At 48.7% G+C, this 12,967-nt stretch overlaps 1 protein-coding gene across 1 annotated transcript in view; it reads left to right on the top strand.

Moving 5' to 3' along the window:
• Nucleotides 1–9,561: 9,561 nt before the first annotated feature.
• The window catches only part of LOC119458265 (uncharacterized), a 112,333-nt gene continuing 108,927 nt past the window's right edge, over nucleotides 9,562–12,967 (top strand). The window contains exon 1 of the mRNA XM_049670956.1: nucleotides 9,562–9,758. The gene's annotated coding sequence lies outside the window, so the exon portion shown is untranslated. The remainder of the gene's footprint in view (nucleotides 9,759–12,967) is intronic.

Raw genomic sequence — 12,967 nt, forward strand, 5'->3', positions numbered from 1 at the left:
AACGATGAATGCAAGAGCAACGATTTTAAGTGCGGAAAAAGGCTTAGTTGTGATCACGAAGCTGCCGGTTGACTCGTGATGTCGGCTCGGGTTTCTGGCTGTGCTTCCGTGTTGCGTGACCTTGACTTGTGTTCCTCAGTGTGTTAAATACCACTTTTATGTCCTTTCGAGTATATTCTGACAACGTCCGGTGTAAAGTGCCGCGAAGCAATGACAACAGCAGCCACTGTTCGAGTGACAACGTCCGTGATAGCCGCACATGAATGCCATATTCCGACTTCGTCACGGTGCTGTGCTGCCAGTAAGTTAGACTGTGGTGCAAGCAACTCTTTTATGAATCTGTGTACGGATATCCTCGCCCAAGAAATACGGTAGGACGTAAGTACGTACTGTGAATAAAGCTTTTTACTGTTACTGAGCGATGTGAATTGAATTGTTATCGCGCAGTTCTGTTTTGATCACGTCGTTGCTTCGGATATTGCATTAACATCATGCTCCATCCAACATACTGATTTAGGAGCATACCTGCTGGCTCCGAGCGTGAGGATTCGTTTGCCAGATCAGCGATATGGCTCCGTTTCACAGCCGAGAGACATTGCTTGGACGCGGAGCTAGTAGTGCGGTTCAAAAAATGTATGACTACGCAATTTTCGGTGTTACGTAGGCTACTACGGGTCATGCTCACATGTAATAAATTGTTGTCCCGCCATAATTCGTTCGCGCGAAGCTAATTTTGTCATGAAGCACGCGCACATACATTTTTCTTGCGTACTGTAACTAACGCACTACTTTCTGGCCGCGGACGCCGGCAGTGTGCGAAGTCGCTTCAGCGCTCACGGAATGACATTCTAATTTTGAAAAATTATGCCATGAACGTTGTTTTTTCAATATTTTAGGTTAACAGTTCCGTGTGTATTTAGGTTTCATGCTACTTTCAGAGAGGCCGATTTCATTTGTGCGAGCCTGTGAGTCGTAATTCTGAAAACACTACAGCTGCTCGCTAGGCCGTTTCGAGGCCCACATTATCGTGGCTATATATACTGGCAGGGTTGCTTCTTGTTGTGTGTCGAGTGTCCGTTGGATGTCTGTCACAGTTCTTCATCGGGTTTTTCTCAAATGTTTGTGTTTATGTATTGCTTGGTCTGTCTGGTCTCGTTCACTTGTTTCGCAGAATTTGGCTTATTCTTGTGCGTATATTTCGGAATTTGACCTGAAGCTTCTACGTAAAAATTCTCCACGCAAGTTGACGTGTCTTTTTTTTATACTCCCGGTGCACCTCGAAAAAGCTCCGTACAGCTCGAAGTAAAAAATAAAAATGACAGGAAAAAAAAAAAAACTCCGAAGGCACCACGCAAAAATTCCGCCCGCACGGAGTAAAAATTATACTCCGATCATTCGGAGCATAATAAACTCCCAACCGGGGGGTCGCTAGAGGACAAGCATTATACTCCCACCTGAGAGTTATTTCCGTTTACAGTGTAGTTGTAAGGGTAAAATAGTGACGCGCGTATAAGTTATTTATTTTCGGGTAACGCTTTTTACGAGCCAATCTTTGTTTCAGTGTTATCGCATTGCGCAAGACGTACCTTTCTGTAGCTGAAGATTATAGAACGTTATCGCTGGTTCTATCCGTTGTCTTTTGTTACCGATCCTTGTGCAACCTGACTGTGTGAGCGACGCGAATTGTGTAGTACTTTCTGGAAGACACGTGGTCACTTGCGATAACGCTGGAACCATCGCCGAGTAATGTATAAACTCCAATGCGCTTCACGCGCCATTACAGATTTTTGACGATCGACGAGCGCGCTCGCCGCCATCACTGTGCTGAGCCTTACACGCTTCGCTGGGAACAGATTCGCCGAATTGAAAGTTAAATTCGTAACTTACTTTTGACACTGCGTCTTTTTCCACCGTCATACAACCTGTCAAAAGTATGATATACCGCCATTGCAAGAAAATTGGTTTTGGCGTCATTACAGGCACCAGATGTGCTCAAAGTTTAATGCAGTGTCTGTTTCGTTCCAGCATATCTAATGCAAGCAAGCAAAGGTCGTCATAGTGACTTCCATGAAGTCAGATGTCAGCTGCCTGTAAACGACAGGCCGAGGATGTCAACTTGCTCTTTGTACTTCCTAGCGCCAGTCTCCAGCATGTCTGGAAACGTTGGCTGGCCTCCAGAAAAACAAGAGCCGCAGAAACAATAAGGAAAACGACGATAAAAAAAAAGCGGGCAAGTTTGCACTCGGTCGTACAAAGCTTAGGCACAGCGAAAGTGTCAATCCTTAAGTCTTACTGGCTGCTACTGCCAGGTATTAACTTAACTACGCATATAGGGAAAGTATTCTCGAGCGATCATTTTCGGAGGTACCTTCCCTTTCGCGACGTTTCGCTTGACTAGCGCTGGACGCGTCGGCGCCTACAAGCGACAGCATTCCTGGCATGCCACAAACGCCGGCAGGCAGGCAGGAGCCGTGTCTGTGTCGGGACAATGCCGCCTTTACTAGATACCTGCCGCGTCTCTCGTTTTCCCACTGGAGCGGAAGTTCCCGTAGTTCAGGGTGGTCGCGGAGAGACGGCGCTCGCTACCGACCGTACTTCCTGTTGCGAGGGAAGTGACGATTATGAGGCTGGCGCGCGCCCGAACAATAGCTTGACGAGAGACCGCGGGTCGTGCCTCCGGGATCGCAACAGACGCTGTTATAATCTCGGAGGCAGGGCCACGTGATTTAGGTTTGGAGCGGCCGCCGCGGCTAGCGCTCGCAGCCGACGCTGGTGGAGAGGAGGAAAGAGGAGAGGGGCAGGAACCAGCTTCTTGGCTCACGCGGCAGGCATCTTCTTAAGGAGGCAGTGGTCGGGCGAAGCGAGCGCGCACCTGCGCCGGCGGTTACTAGGCAACGCGAGGTAACGTCATCGCTAATGCTTCGGCGCATGCGCGGCTAGGCAACGCGGCCGACGTCGGCAGCAGCTCTGCGCGTTGCCTCGTTGGTGCTGCTACAATTTCTTTCTGTCTCTCTATCTCGTTCTAATTTTCGCTTTCCATCTCCCGAGCATTGCGCCCGTCGCGTGCTTGCTCTCCTTCCCTCTCCTTAACGTCCCATGTCAAGGCAACATGTGCACGACATGGAGAGGAGGCGAGGCACACGCCGCTCCTCGAGGCGGATGCTAGGCAACGCATGACGTCATATCTCGGAGAGGTTTTGCGACAGCAGGCGCCACTTTTAAGTGCGAATGCACTTCTTAAGCGACCCCGAAAACTCCGCCGGCATCCGCGCTCCTCCTCCTCTCCCCTAGCAACGGCGCGAAGAGCGGAGAGGAGCGTCTGTAGCAACGGCGCAGCGACGTCACGCCCCACGTGACTGCGCGCGCTCCGCCCTCCGCTCCGTGGCTGCGCGCGCCCCGCGCCGGCTCCGCACCGCTCTCCGCGCCGTGACGTCACGGCGCGTTGTGCAGCTGGCGCCTCCGCGCCGTGGCTGCGCGCGCCGCGCCGGCTCCTCGCACCCTCTCCGCGCCGTGACGTCACGGCGCCATGCAGCTGGTGTGCCTCTCCCCCCGTTAGGTTTGCACTCACCCTCGGCCGCCGCCTCTCCCCTCGCGCTGACAGCTCCCTCCTCGCCCGGTAACAGCCCCTCGTGTGCGTACTCTCCCCACCGCTCACCCCCTCTCCAACCGCCTGGCGTGTTTCGCTCCGCCGTCACGTGTTGTGTGTGGCGCCGGCGCGTCAGTCGTGCTCTCTCGCTGCCGTCTCCTTCGCTCGGCTCTGCAGTTTAGTCGCGCGCGCCCCCTCATAGCATCACCCCGTGCTTCGCACTTCCTCATACTCCCTTCGGGGAAATGCGGGGTTTTTTTACGGTTAGTTAGAACAGCTTCGCTGTTTAAAAAAATCTTCATAGAACAAGCCTCTGCTGTATTAAGTTTGGGCACGTTGCTGCTATATGCGTCTATGGAAATCGCTCAATTATGGCATTGCAGAACAAAACCGATTATTTAAGGCATGTCTCAATCTAGTAAGCATATTGTAGCGAAAGCTGCATTGGCCGTATTCTCGCCGTTTCGCTGTGACCAGTGGCCGCACCGCGAGCTGATCCGTTGCCTAGGAATCGCCCCAGCTGGCAGCGTTCTTACCGGCGTCTGACCACGCCGCAAGCGGCGTCTGACACGCGCCTTTCGCCCGGTGAACTGCTTCACTGGAGAGGGTGCGGAATGCCAAGCGCGCGAAGCTAGCGTCGGAGACTGAGGAAGAGCTAGCCGTTTGGCTCGCAAAACGCTTGGACTGGAAGGCTTATAATTTATACCTGGCTTATATTGATGAGTGTATACCTAAGTATAATAATTACAGCTAAATCAAGGGCTAACCAAGTGAAACCAAGAATTAACCAGGCTAAACCAAGCTTTCGCTTTGCATATCCAGGGTTAGCTGAGCTATAGCCGCAGCCAATTTTTTGTGACACTTTTACGTGCGTAGTGGGTTTACGCCTCAGCAAGACGTTGGGCCTCCAAGACTCAGAGTGAAGGAGGAAGACGACGTGCTGCTGGCTAGCTGAATCTCGATAGGCACTCAGCTGGTCAAGGCTGTGGCGACTCAGTCTACGTGGCTTGTCAATTGTGAGGACTGGACAACGTGGACACAGCGTTTAAGAGAATAAATGTGGTTTTATGGCAAAAGAACAGGGCAAAATTACAGTGATGGGGCACACGCACCGAAGGCGGCTATGAAACTGACCAACTGCACGCGCAACTCAAGACACAAGGTTGCCAGAATACGTGAAGGCTCACATCTCACCCCTCTTTGTTAAAGTACGTGATGGGCTTTCAATCTCACACCCCGCCCCTCTTCTTAAAAGTCATAATTTTGCAACCACTGAGGTTTCCGAACGAGACGGCGAGGCCTGTCACGACGGTGTAGTGCAACGTAGTCACTTGGAGTAGGATCTGACGGTTCAGTGAGGGGGACGAGGCTGTAAGCTCCCAAAGAGAGTGTGCATGGCCTTTTGAAATGTAGCAAGGGCATTCTTGAGTCCGAATGGCGTACGCCTTCATTGAAATGTGCCATGATTTGTGATGAATGATGTTTTGGGTTGACCTTGTGAACGTACTTTGATTTGCCAATAAGCAAACTTCAAATCGAGACATGAAAAAAAGTGAGCAACCGGTGATATCGTCCGTGATATCATCAGCACGTGGAAGGGGCTCTGCGACTCTGATGCTTTGCTTGTTAAGTGACTTATAGTTTACACAGAATCGCTTCTTTGTAGGCTTAGAAACAACAACAAGTGGGAAAGCCCAAGGGCTCGAGGATGGCACAATGATACCTTTCGCAAGAAGCTTTTGGAACAGGCGCTCAATGAAGTCGCGATCCTCTTTGCTGTATATGTAAGGTTGACGGGCATATGGTCATGCGTCAGGCACAATGTCAATAGAGTGTTCAGTCCCTTCATAAAGGCCCAGATCATTGTCATCAGTGACGAAGAGGTCGACATGCTGGCGCAAGGCGTCTTGAATTGCAATGACTTCTTGTTGTAGCTGTGCTATGTGAGTATCGCGTAGTTCTGGGCATTGACGTTAAAACTTTGCATCATTCCTGAAAGTGTTGTGTCCGGTTCAAGTGGTACTATTTCAGGTAGCTCTTCATGCTGTTCGAAGGATAACCATGTCGGTTGGGTGTTGTCCGGCAACGGTGCAAACTGCAGGCAGCCGGTAAATGACGCTACTTGTGTGACATGAAAAATAGTGCTACTGGGCAACACAACCACCTTGGACATCCTTGGTAGCACTTTCTCCCGGCATCGCTTCACAATACCCGTGTTAGGATGGTGAATTTCCTTTGGATGAGGTGGCCGTTGAAGGAGCTCAGCGTGACCTGCCTAAAACCAGCCCTCCCCAAGAATCAAAGGCAAGGGATTTCTAGCCAGAACAAGATCCTCGAGTACTGCAGAAATAAAACCAACAGTAATTCTAGTACATAATGTACCAGCTGGCGTTACGGTACCACAACCTACAGCAGATATGGGAGCCTTGGTTCATGGTAACAGGTAGGTAGATCGAATGACATTGAGAGAGAGTACGGTCTGTTTAGAACCACTGTCTGGAAAGGCATCAACGTTGCCTATAAGTCGAATGTCTGCTTGAATTACAGCACACTGCACAAGTGATCCGTCAAGTGGTTCTGAAGCCTGAAGGCACACCATGGAAGCAAGGTTCGTTTGCGGGCTGGATGGCTGTGGGGCATTGGACTTCGGATGTGGGCACTTCAATGCAAGATGACCGGTTTGGCGACAGTTGTAGCATACGGCCTTGGTTAGATCTTTCCCACGGTGATAGGCAGGTGCGCCATTTCGGAAGCTGATTGACAGATAGCGAGTGTCTTGCTGGAGCAATGGTAAGGAGGATATTCGACGTGAGGCTGATGGATCAGCTGGACTCATTTGTGAAGCTATGTTCGAAACATCGGGATGCTGCACAGGCAGGAGAGGCACTTGTGAAGCTGATGTTCTACCTGCAACAGGTGACGGACTTCGAAAGACAGAAATGCCCCATGGTTCGATAAAACTGAGTGGCGATGGCAAGAAACACACTGACAGTCGGCGGACGTTGAGCTGCAATAGCGGTTGCCAAGTGTTTATCAAGCACTCCCAGTAGTGCATACTCAGTGCACTGATGATCAGTCAGCTGGACAGGACATCTTGAAATGATACGTAGTTTGGCCCGGAAATAATCGACAAGGCTCTCTCCATGCGACTGGACGCGTCTGGTGACTATGTGCTGCCACTGCAGTTTGTCACCAAACTGTTCTTGGAAGGAAGTGTTGAAGTTTTCCCATGTGTCGCGGTGATTTCCTGCCACGCTTTTCCAGTCTGCAGCAGGGCCACTGCGACGGTTAAATACGCCCTGCCATCTTCTAGCCGCCTGGTTAGCTCAGATTGTAGAGCGGTAGCCCCGGAAAGGTTGTGGTCCCGTGTTCGAGTCCTGGACCAGGACAATTTTTTCTTCAACTGCGAGGCTTTTCTTACGAGGAACCCGTACGAGTTTCCTGTGTAACAATTGCTACGATTGGGTGAATGTCACATGTTGCATTTAAGGGATACAGTTGTGCCTCCGTTTTCCGCAACGTGTCTTGGCTGGTCGCCAGGTTTAAAGTGACTGGAATAGACCTAACTTCAAGATGTTTGTAAGCTGGGCAACATTTCAAGGTAAGTTATCTCCCTGCTCGTCGAGCATTTGATGAGAGATCAAGTAACGCATGGCGCTCCCTTGTCGTAAAGGCCATCAATCTCTGTCTGCACAACAGATTTCGAATTTTATATCTGTGTCCGTCGACGGCACCTCGGTGACAAATTGCACCGCATAATAAGCGTTTAACCTTAACATGACATGTAACGTTGTTGTAAATCACGTTACAGGTCGTGTTGAGGTCACGCTAAGTTACAAAGCGCACGAACAATCTTTTTACAACTCAGGCGGAACACGACGTTTCTTTAAAATCACTTGCCAGTTTAGCTTTTTTTTTCTTCCTCTGGTGCTGAAGCGGCCCTCGTGTTTACATCTAACGAATCGAGACAAACTGCATTGAGGCACGTGACGTTTGCGAGACATGTATATGTGTTCGCGGCAGTCGCTTTATACCGCAATAACTTTATTGATGTTATGAAGGGATGATTCATCTGATTCTTGACTGCTATAGTTTACAATGATTTGGTTTGGATTTCGTATTGCCCTAGAAAAAGAAAAATGAGAAGTTTAACGTCCCGAAACTGCACAGTTGGTTATGAGAGGCGCCATAGTATAGGGGTTTGTAATTATTTCGACCACCTGGACGGTTCTTTAAACCGGACCGAAATTGAAGCAGACGAGTGTTGTTGCATTTCTTGCCCTCATCGAAATGCGCCCGCCGTGATTGGGAATCAAGATTGTCCCCAAGTTCTCAGCCGCAAGACGTCTTGCAGCCACCAGGCCACCAGGACGCGTACTGTCTGAGAACCTGGGCAGCATTTTTTATCGCTTCATATACCACTTTATTCGAAATTTGAACGCTGATATCGCATTAGAAATTGCTGGTATCAAACGTTTATGCGGTTAGGTATTTTTCCTCATACTTGAATCAGATAAATATGGAAGCCTGGCTTGCAGATTGGTGCCCATTCCTGCAGGAAAAAAATGAGGGTGCTTTTCATATTATAATAAGTTTTAACATGACACATCTTTTTTTTTTCTTCAGTGCGAAGTTGAGATTTCTCGTACTGAATTATCCCGTCTGAGGAGGACAAAATATTTCAGCAGTAATTTCAACGATCAACATGTTAGGTTGCTGTCGAAGTGTACATTGGCCTAAATAGATAGAAATCAAAATATTGGAAACTGCGTCGAAAATTAAACTGCCGAAATTAAAGAAAGCACGTCAATAATTGACAAGGAGTACAACGCCGGAGTTTCCAACAAAAATGCTGTAGGGACATTATTAGTCACGCTTACGAGCGCCAGAAGTATGCCAAGTCCATTAGCATAGGAATGATGAGTGTAGTAAAGCATGACTTTGCTTTACCTTTGTCCTTCTGGCTTCAAGCAGCTTTTTGAATTAGCAAGTTTATCTTAGCAAGTTTGACTTAGCAAGTTTATTACAAAAATGCATTGTCTCATTAATTCAACGGTGACTTCAGGTGTTTAGATAAAAAATAATATTTAGAAAGCTACGGCATGACAAGTAACGCCAAGAGAACATCTGATGCCTATGACAAGTACATTCGACACATCTGTGCACAGTACCCATAATCCCCATGGTAGCCGATTGATCCCAGCGTCAGAGTTCCCTCAAGTAATGTTTGAAGGAAATTGTGTAGCTGGCCCCGCGGCAATTGCGTCGTCTCGAAAGAACGTGTTCGCGGTCGGAAGGGTGCCTGAAAATGCAGAAGGAACAGCGTCAACACGAGAACCCGGATGAGCTCGAAGTAGGACTTGAACTTTCGTGGGCCGCAAGGAGACGGCTAAATCAGAGAACAAGCAACGACCCATCAAAATTTCTATTTGAGCACGTTCTATCCACGTCGAACTTCACTCTATTTGATCTTGTGTTTTTAGTTATGCTTATTCCAAAGAGTACATAAATGACCATAATATACTATGGCTATACAAGCTAAAAAAAAAACCTTGATAGGATTCTTGTCAGACTGATTCATGGTGAGTTGCACGTATTTCTTGAAATGATTTCGTAAAGATCAAGGCAGAAAACGACGACGCAGCGCTGACTCTGAAGTGGCGTTGCGGCGGACACCGCATGCATATAAAGTAAAACAAAACGCCACAAAAATTGCACAAAGGATAACATCCAACATGCACAAGACACATGGCAGGCTTCCAAAGATGAGATGAATAGCATGAACTATCGCGACTGATGCAAATAACAACTCTTACTCGTGAAAGGTCATCGAAGGATATCTAACGCACGTGCTAACTTCTATTCATATACTCATAAAAAGGTCGACATATTCACTAACTAAATACAAGCAGATTACCTTTCACAAAAGTCATCCGTCCTTAGCAAGTGAAAGTATTAATGCGTTAGTAACCACTCTATAACTGTTGAGGCTAGTCAGTATACCACTAACTTAGGCTCGCACTCAAAAAAAAGATCGTAACTAACTATATGTTAGTAACAGTTTGGGGAGATATTCACTACCTTGGCTAGTCGCTAAGGACTTGCCCTATAATTTGGTGACTAAGACAACTGAATTATATTTGGCAGCAAGGCAGTGGGTACCATTTGGTTTGTAAATGCCACAGCTTTTATAGTTAGTCGGATGCTCTTGTAAAAGCACTACAGATAGAAATAAGCAGTAGCATAAAGAACAACCTCATTCTTTCCGTTTATTGATCAAACGTCAATTTCTGCTACATAATTCTTATCAGCTTGTGGTGAAGTACGCGGCGCAATGGAAGGCAACACCGATAGTACGCAACGGCCGGAGGAGAAATAGGGCAAAGAAGCTGAAGTGTTGAATCCTCCTGGACACAAGAAAAAATCAAGGAAGTTCGATCGTAACAGCAGTCATACGAGACCGATCGAACGCCGCAGGTTACCAGGTGGGCGCGACCAAGCCCGCAGGCACAGTCGAATCTACGCGCTCGCCCCTCGAGTCGCCAAGAGTCGCCGCCAGGCGTGTGACGCCAAAGCGGTACGTATACGCTCGTCCTCCATGAAACCTGCTGCGGTCTTCCAGGCCTGTCGGTCCCTTCCTGTCCGATAGTGTCCCTGCATACGCTCAAGCATATACAAGTGCTACATGGCCTCGTGGCTGGTTTAATATAATTTGTAATAACTTGTACAATTTATAATTACGTAGTAAATTTGTATAATTTGTAATACAATATTTTTGTAAGGAGCCGAAGTACCTTTCCGGCAGCACACCGAGTCTTCCAGCTCAACTCTTTTTGTGAATTCCTTGGACTTTACCAGTGAATTGCTGTTTCATGCTTAGTTGCGATAGAGATGGAGTCTCACGCGCGTCTGCCAGACTAGGCAGTGCCCACGGCGGCTGCCTCCAGGAAGAGCAACGGCACCGAGAGCGACACTGACAGTGACGATACCATGCACTACTATGTCAGCAGTGAAGCATCTTGCGAGGAAACCTTCGAGCCGGTGCGGAACCAGGAATGAAAGAGAAGGTTTCTCAGCATATCATCGAATTCGAGTTCGTCCAGCATGAGGTCGTCGCTGAAGGCCAAGGTACTCACCATTCTTTTTGAGGGGGTGGTGGTGAAAACTTCAATAACAACTTGGAGCCTTATGTTTGCATACTAATATTGGGCCGGCTCTTGGTCACGTGAAGTGTCCGCTTTCTGAATAATGCTCCGGCCGGTGGGGGTAGAGGACCAGTGCTCTAACTGCGCTGTGTGATGAGCCTCTGTCAGCTCGTCTAGAGTGTTATGTACTCCCATTAAAACGAAGCGTTCGTTAGAAGTGTGTCTTGGGAGATTGAATGCTGTCTTGTAGGCCTGTCGTAGTAGAGAATTAACTTTCTCTTCTTCTGGTGGTGATAGGCAAAGATAGGGGTGGAAATAGACTATGCGGCTGATTTCAAATGCCTGTATGAGGCGACGGAGATCGTGCTCTCTCATGCCTCTGTGGTGGTTTGCAATTCGCCTAATGAGCCGCATAGTTAGGTGGACTCTAGCATTTAATTTGGTGATTGTGGCGGTGTTCTTTCCACTGTTTCGTAGGAGGATGCCTAAAATTTGCACCTTTCCCACCTCCGGAATGGGAGCTCCGTCCAGTGGGACTTGGATTTTAGGTTGGGGGCTAGGTCAGTCCTGCGCTATGGTGGTCGAAGTACGAGTAGTTTGGATTTTGTGGATGAGCAGGCAAGGCCGATGGCTGCGGCATGCACCACTACCATGTTGGCTCCAGTCTGAAGTGTTTCTTCTATGCCGCCCGCATTCCTTCTGGTTGTCCACAGTGCGATGTCGTCGGCATAGAAGGTATGGGATAGATTAGGCACGGTGTGTAGTGCCTTAACCATGGGAATGAGAGATATATTAAAGAGTAGTGGCGAGCGTACCGACCCTTGAGGTGTGCAACGGCTCCCTAGGAGAAAAGTGGGGAAAGATAAGGACCCGAAGCATGGTCTGCTGTTCGGTGTTTCAGAAAGGCTGAGATGTAGTTGCAAGTACGGGGACCTACACCCAAAGATGACAGCGTGTCCAGGATAGCGAAGTGATGGATGCTTTCAAAAGCTTTGTTGAGGTCCAAGGCGAGAATTGCCCTGGTTCGCTTCGCATTTCGTGGATGAAAAACAACCTCCGAGATCTGAAGCATGATGTACGCCTTGTGTAGAGAAATGGCTGCGAAAGCCGATCATCGTATGAAGGAAGAGATCGTGTTCGTCCATGTGACTCTTGAGGCGGTCCAGCACCACATGTTCGAACAGCTTGCCCAACCAAGAGGTAAGGGAAATAGATCTTAGATTCTTTATGTCTAGTGGTTTGCGCGGTTTAGGTATGAAAGTGAGTCGGGCATGCGTCCATTGAGCTGGGAGGGCACCCGATTGCCAGCACTCGTTAAGGAGGTCTGTTAGGGCTAGTATCGAGCGGTCGTCCAGGTTTCGGAACATCTTGTTTGTGGTTTTGTCTGCCCCCGGGACCGAGGTGGTGCGTAGTTTGTACATGGCGGCTTTCACTTCCCACGAGGAGATGTCCTCCTTCATAGTAGGGTTGGGGCCATCCGTGTATGAGGGGAGAGGTGTAGGTGAAGTCGTGGTGAGGTACTGTGCCTTGAGTGCGTCTAGGAGTGCGTCGTCTTGGAGGGTTTTTTATGCAAGATGCGATTGACATTATTTCGTTGCGTTGCTTTCGTATGACCAGGGTCTAGCAGGCAATGGAGGAATGTACATGTGTCTTTGAGGCTGAGATTGTCACTCATGCGATCGCACAGCTGGCCCCATTACTGGCGTGCCAACTTGCTCGCATGCGTTTCAATCTCCTTTACTATCGCATCTATTGGCAGTTTTAGTGGCCGATTGTATTTTTTGGGAAGTCAGCGTTTTTGCAAGCTGGCATGCGCCTCCCAAAGATGAAAGAGGAGACTGTCTGCCGTCTCCACGTATGGGGTGTCGGGGATGGTGGATGTGGCAAGCACCATATCCTGTGTTAGGGCATTTGTTCGGGCGTCTAGGTCCGTGATGGTGTTTGGGACTTCCCGTCTTATTTGACGGAACCTGTCCCAGTCATCTACTTCCAGACGCCGTTTTCTGTGCTATAGATGAGAGGTTGAACACGGTGATGTTGTGATCGCTTCCTATCGAGTGGTGAGTGTTGGTTCATCGACTGTTGTTTATGTGTTTGGTGAGAGTAAGATCTGGGCTGGTGTTGTGTTGGATACTGGATCTGATTATGATAGGTTGATCATTATCCTTGAGTAGTAACAGCCCTTTGCTCTGGATGGATGTCGAGACTGAAGTTCCTTTCCGGCAATTTTTGCGGT

The sequence above is a fragment of the Dermacentor silvarum genome, chromosome 7, assembly GCF_013339745.2.
Source record: "Dermacentor silvarum isolate Dsil-2018 chromosome 7, BIME_Dsil_1.4, whole genome shotgun sequence".
Classification (NCBI taxonomy): Eukaryota; Metazoa; Arthropoda; class Arachnida; order Ixodida; family Ixodidae; genus Dermacentor; species Dermacentor silvarum.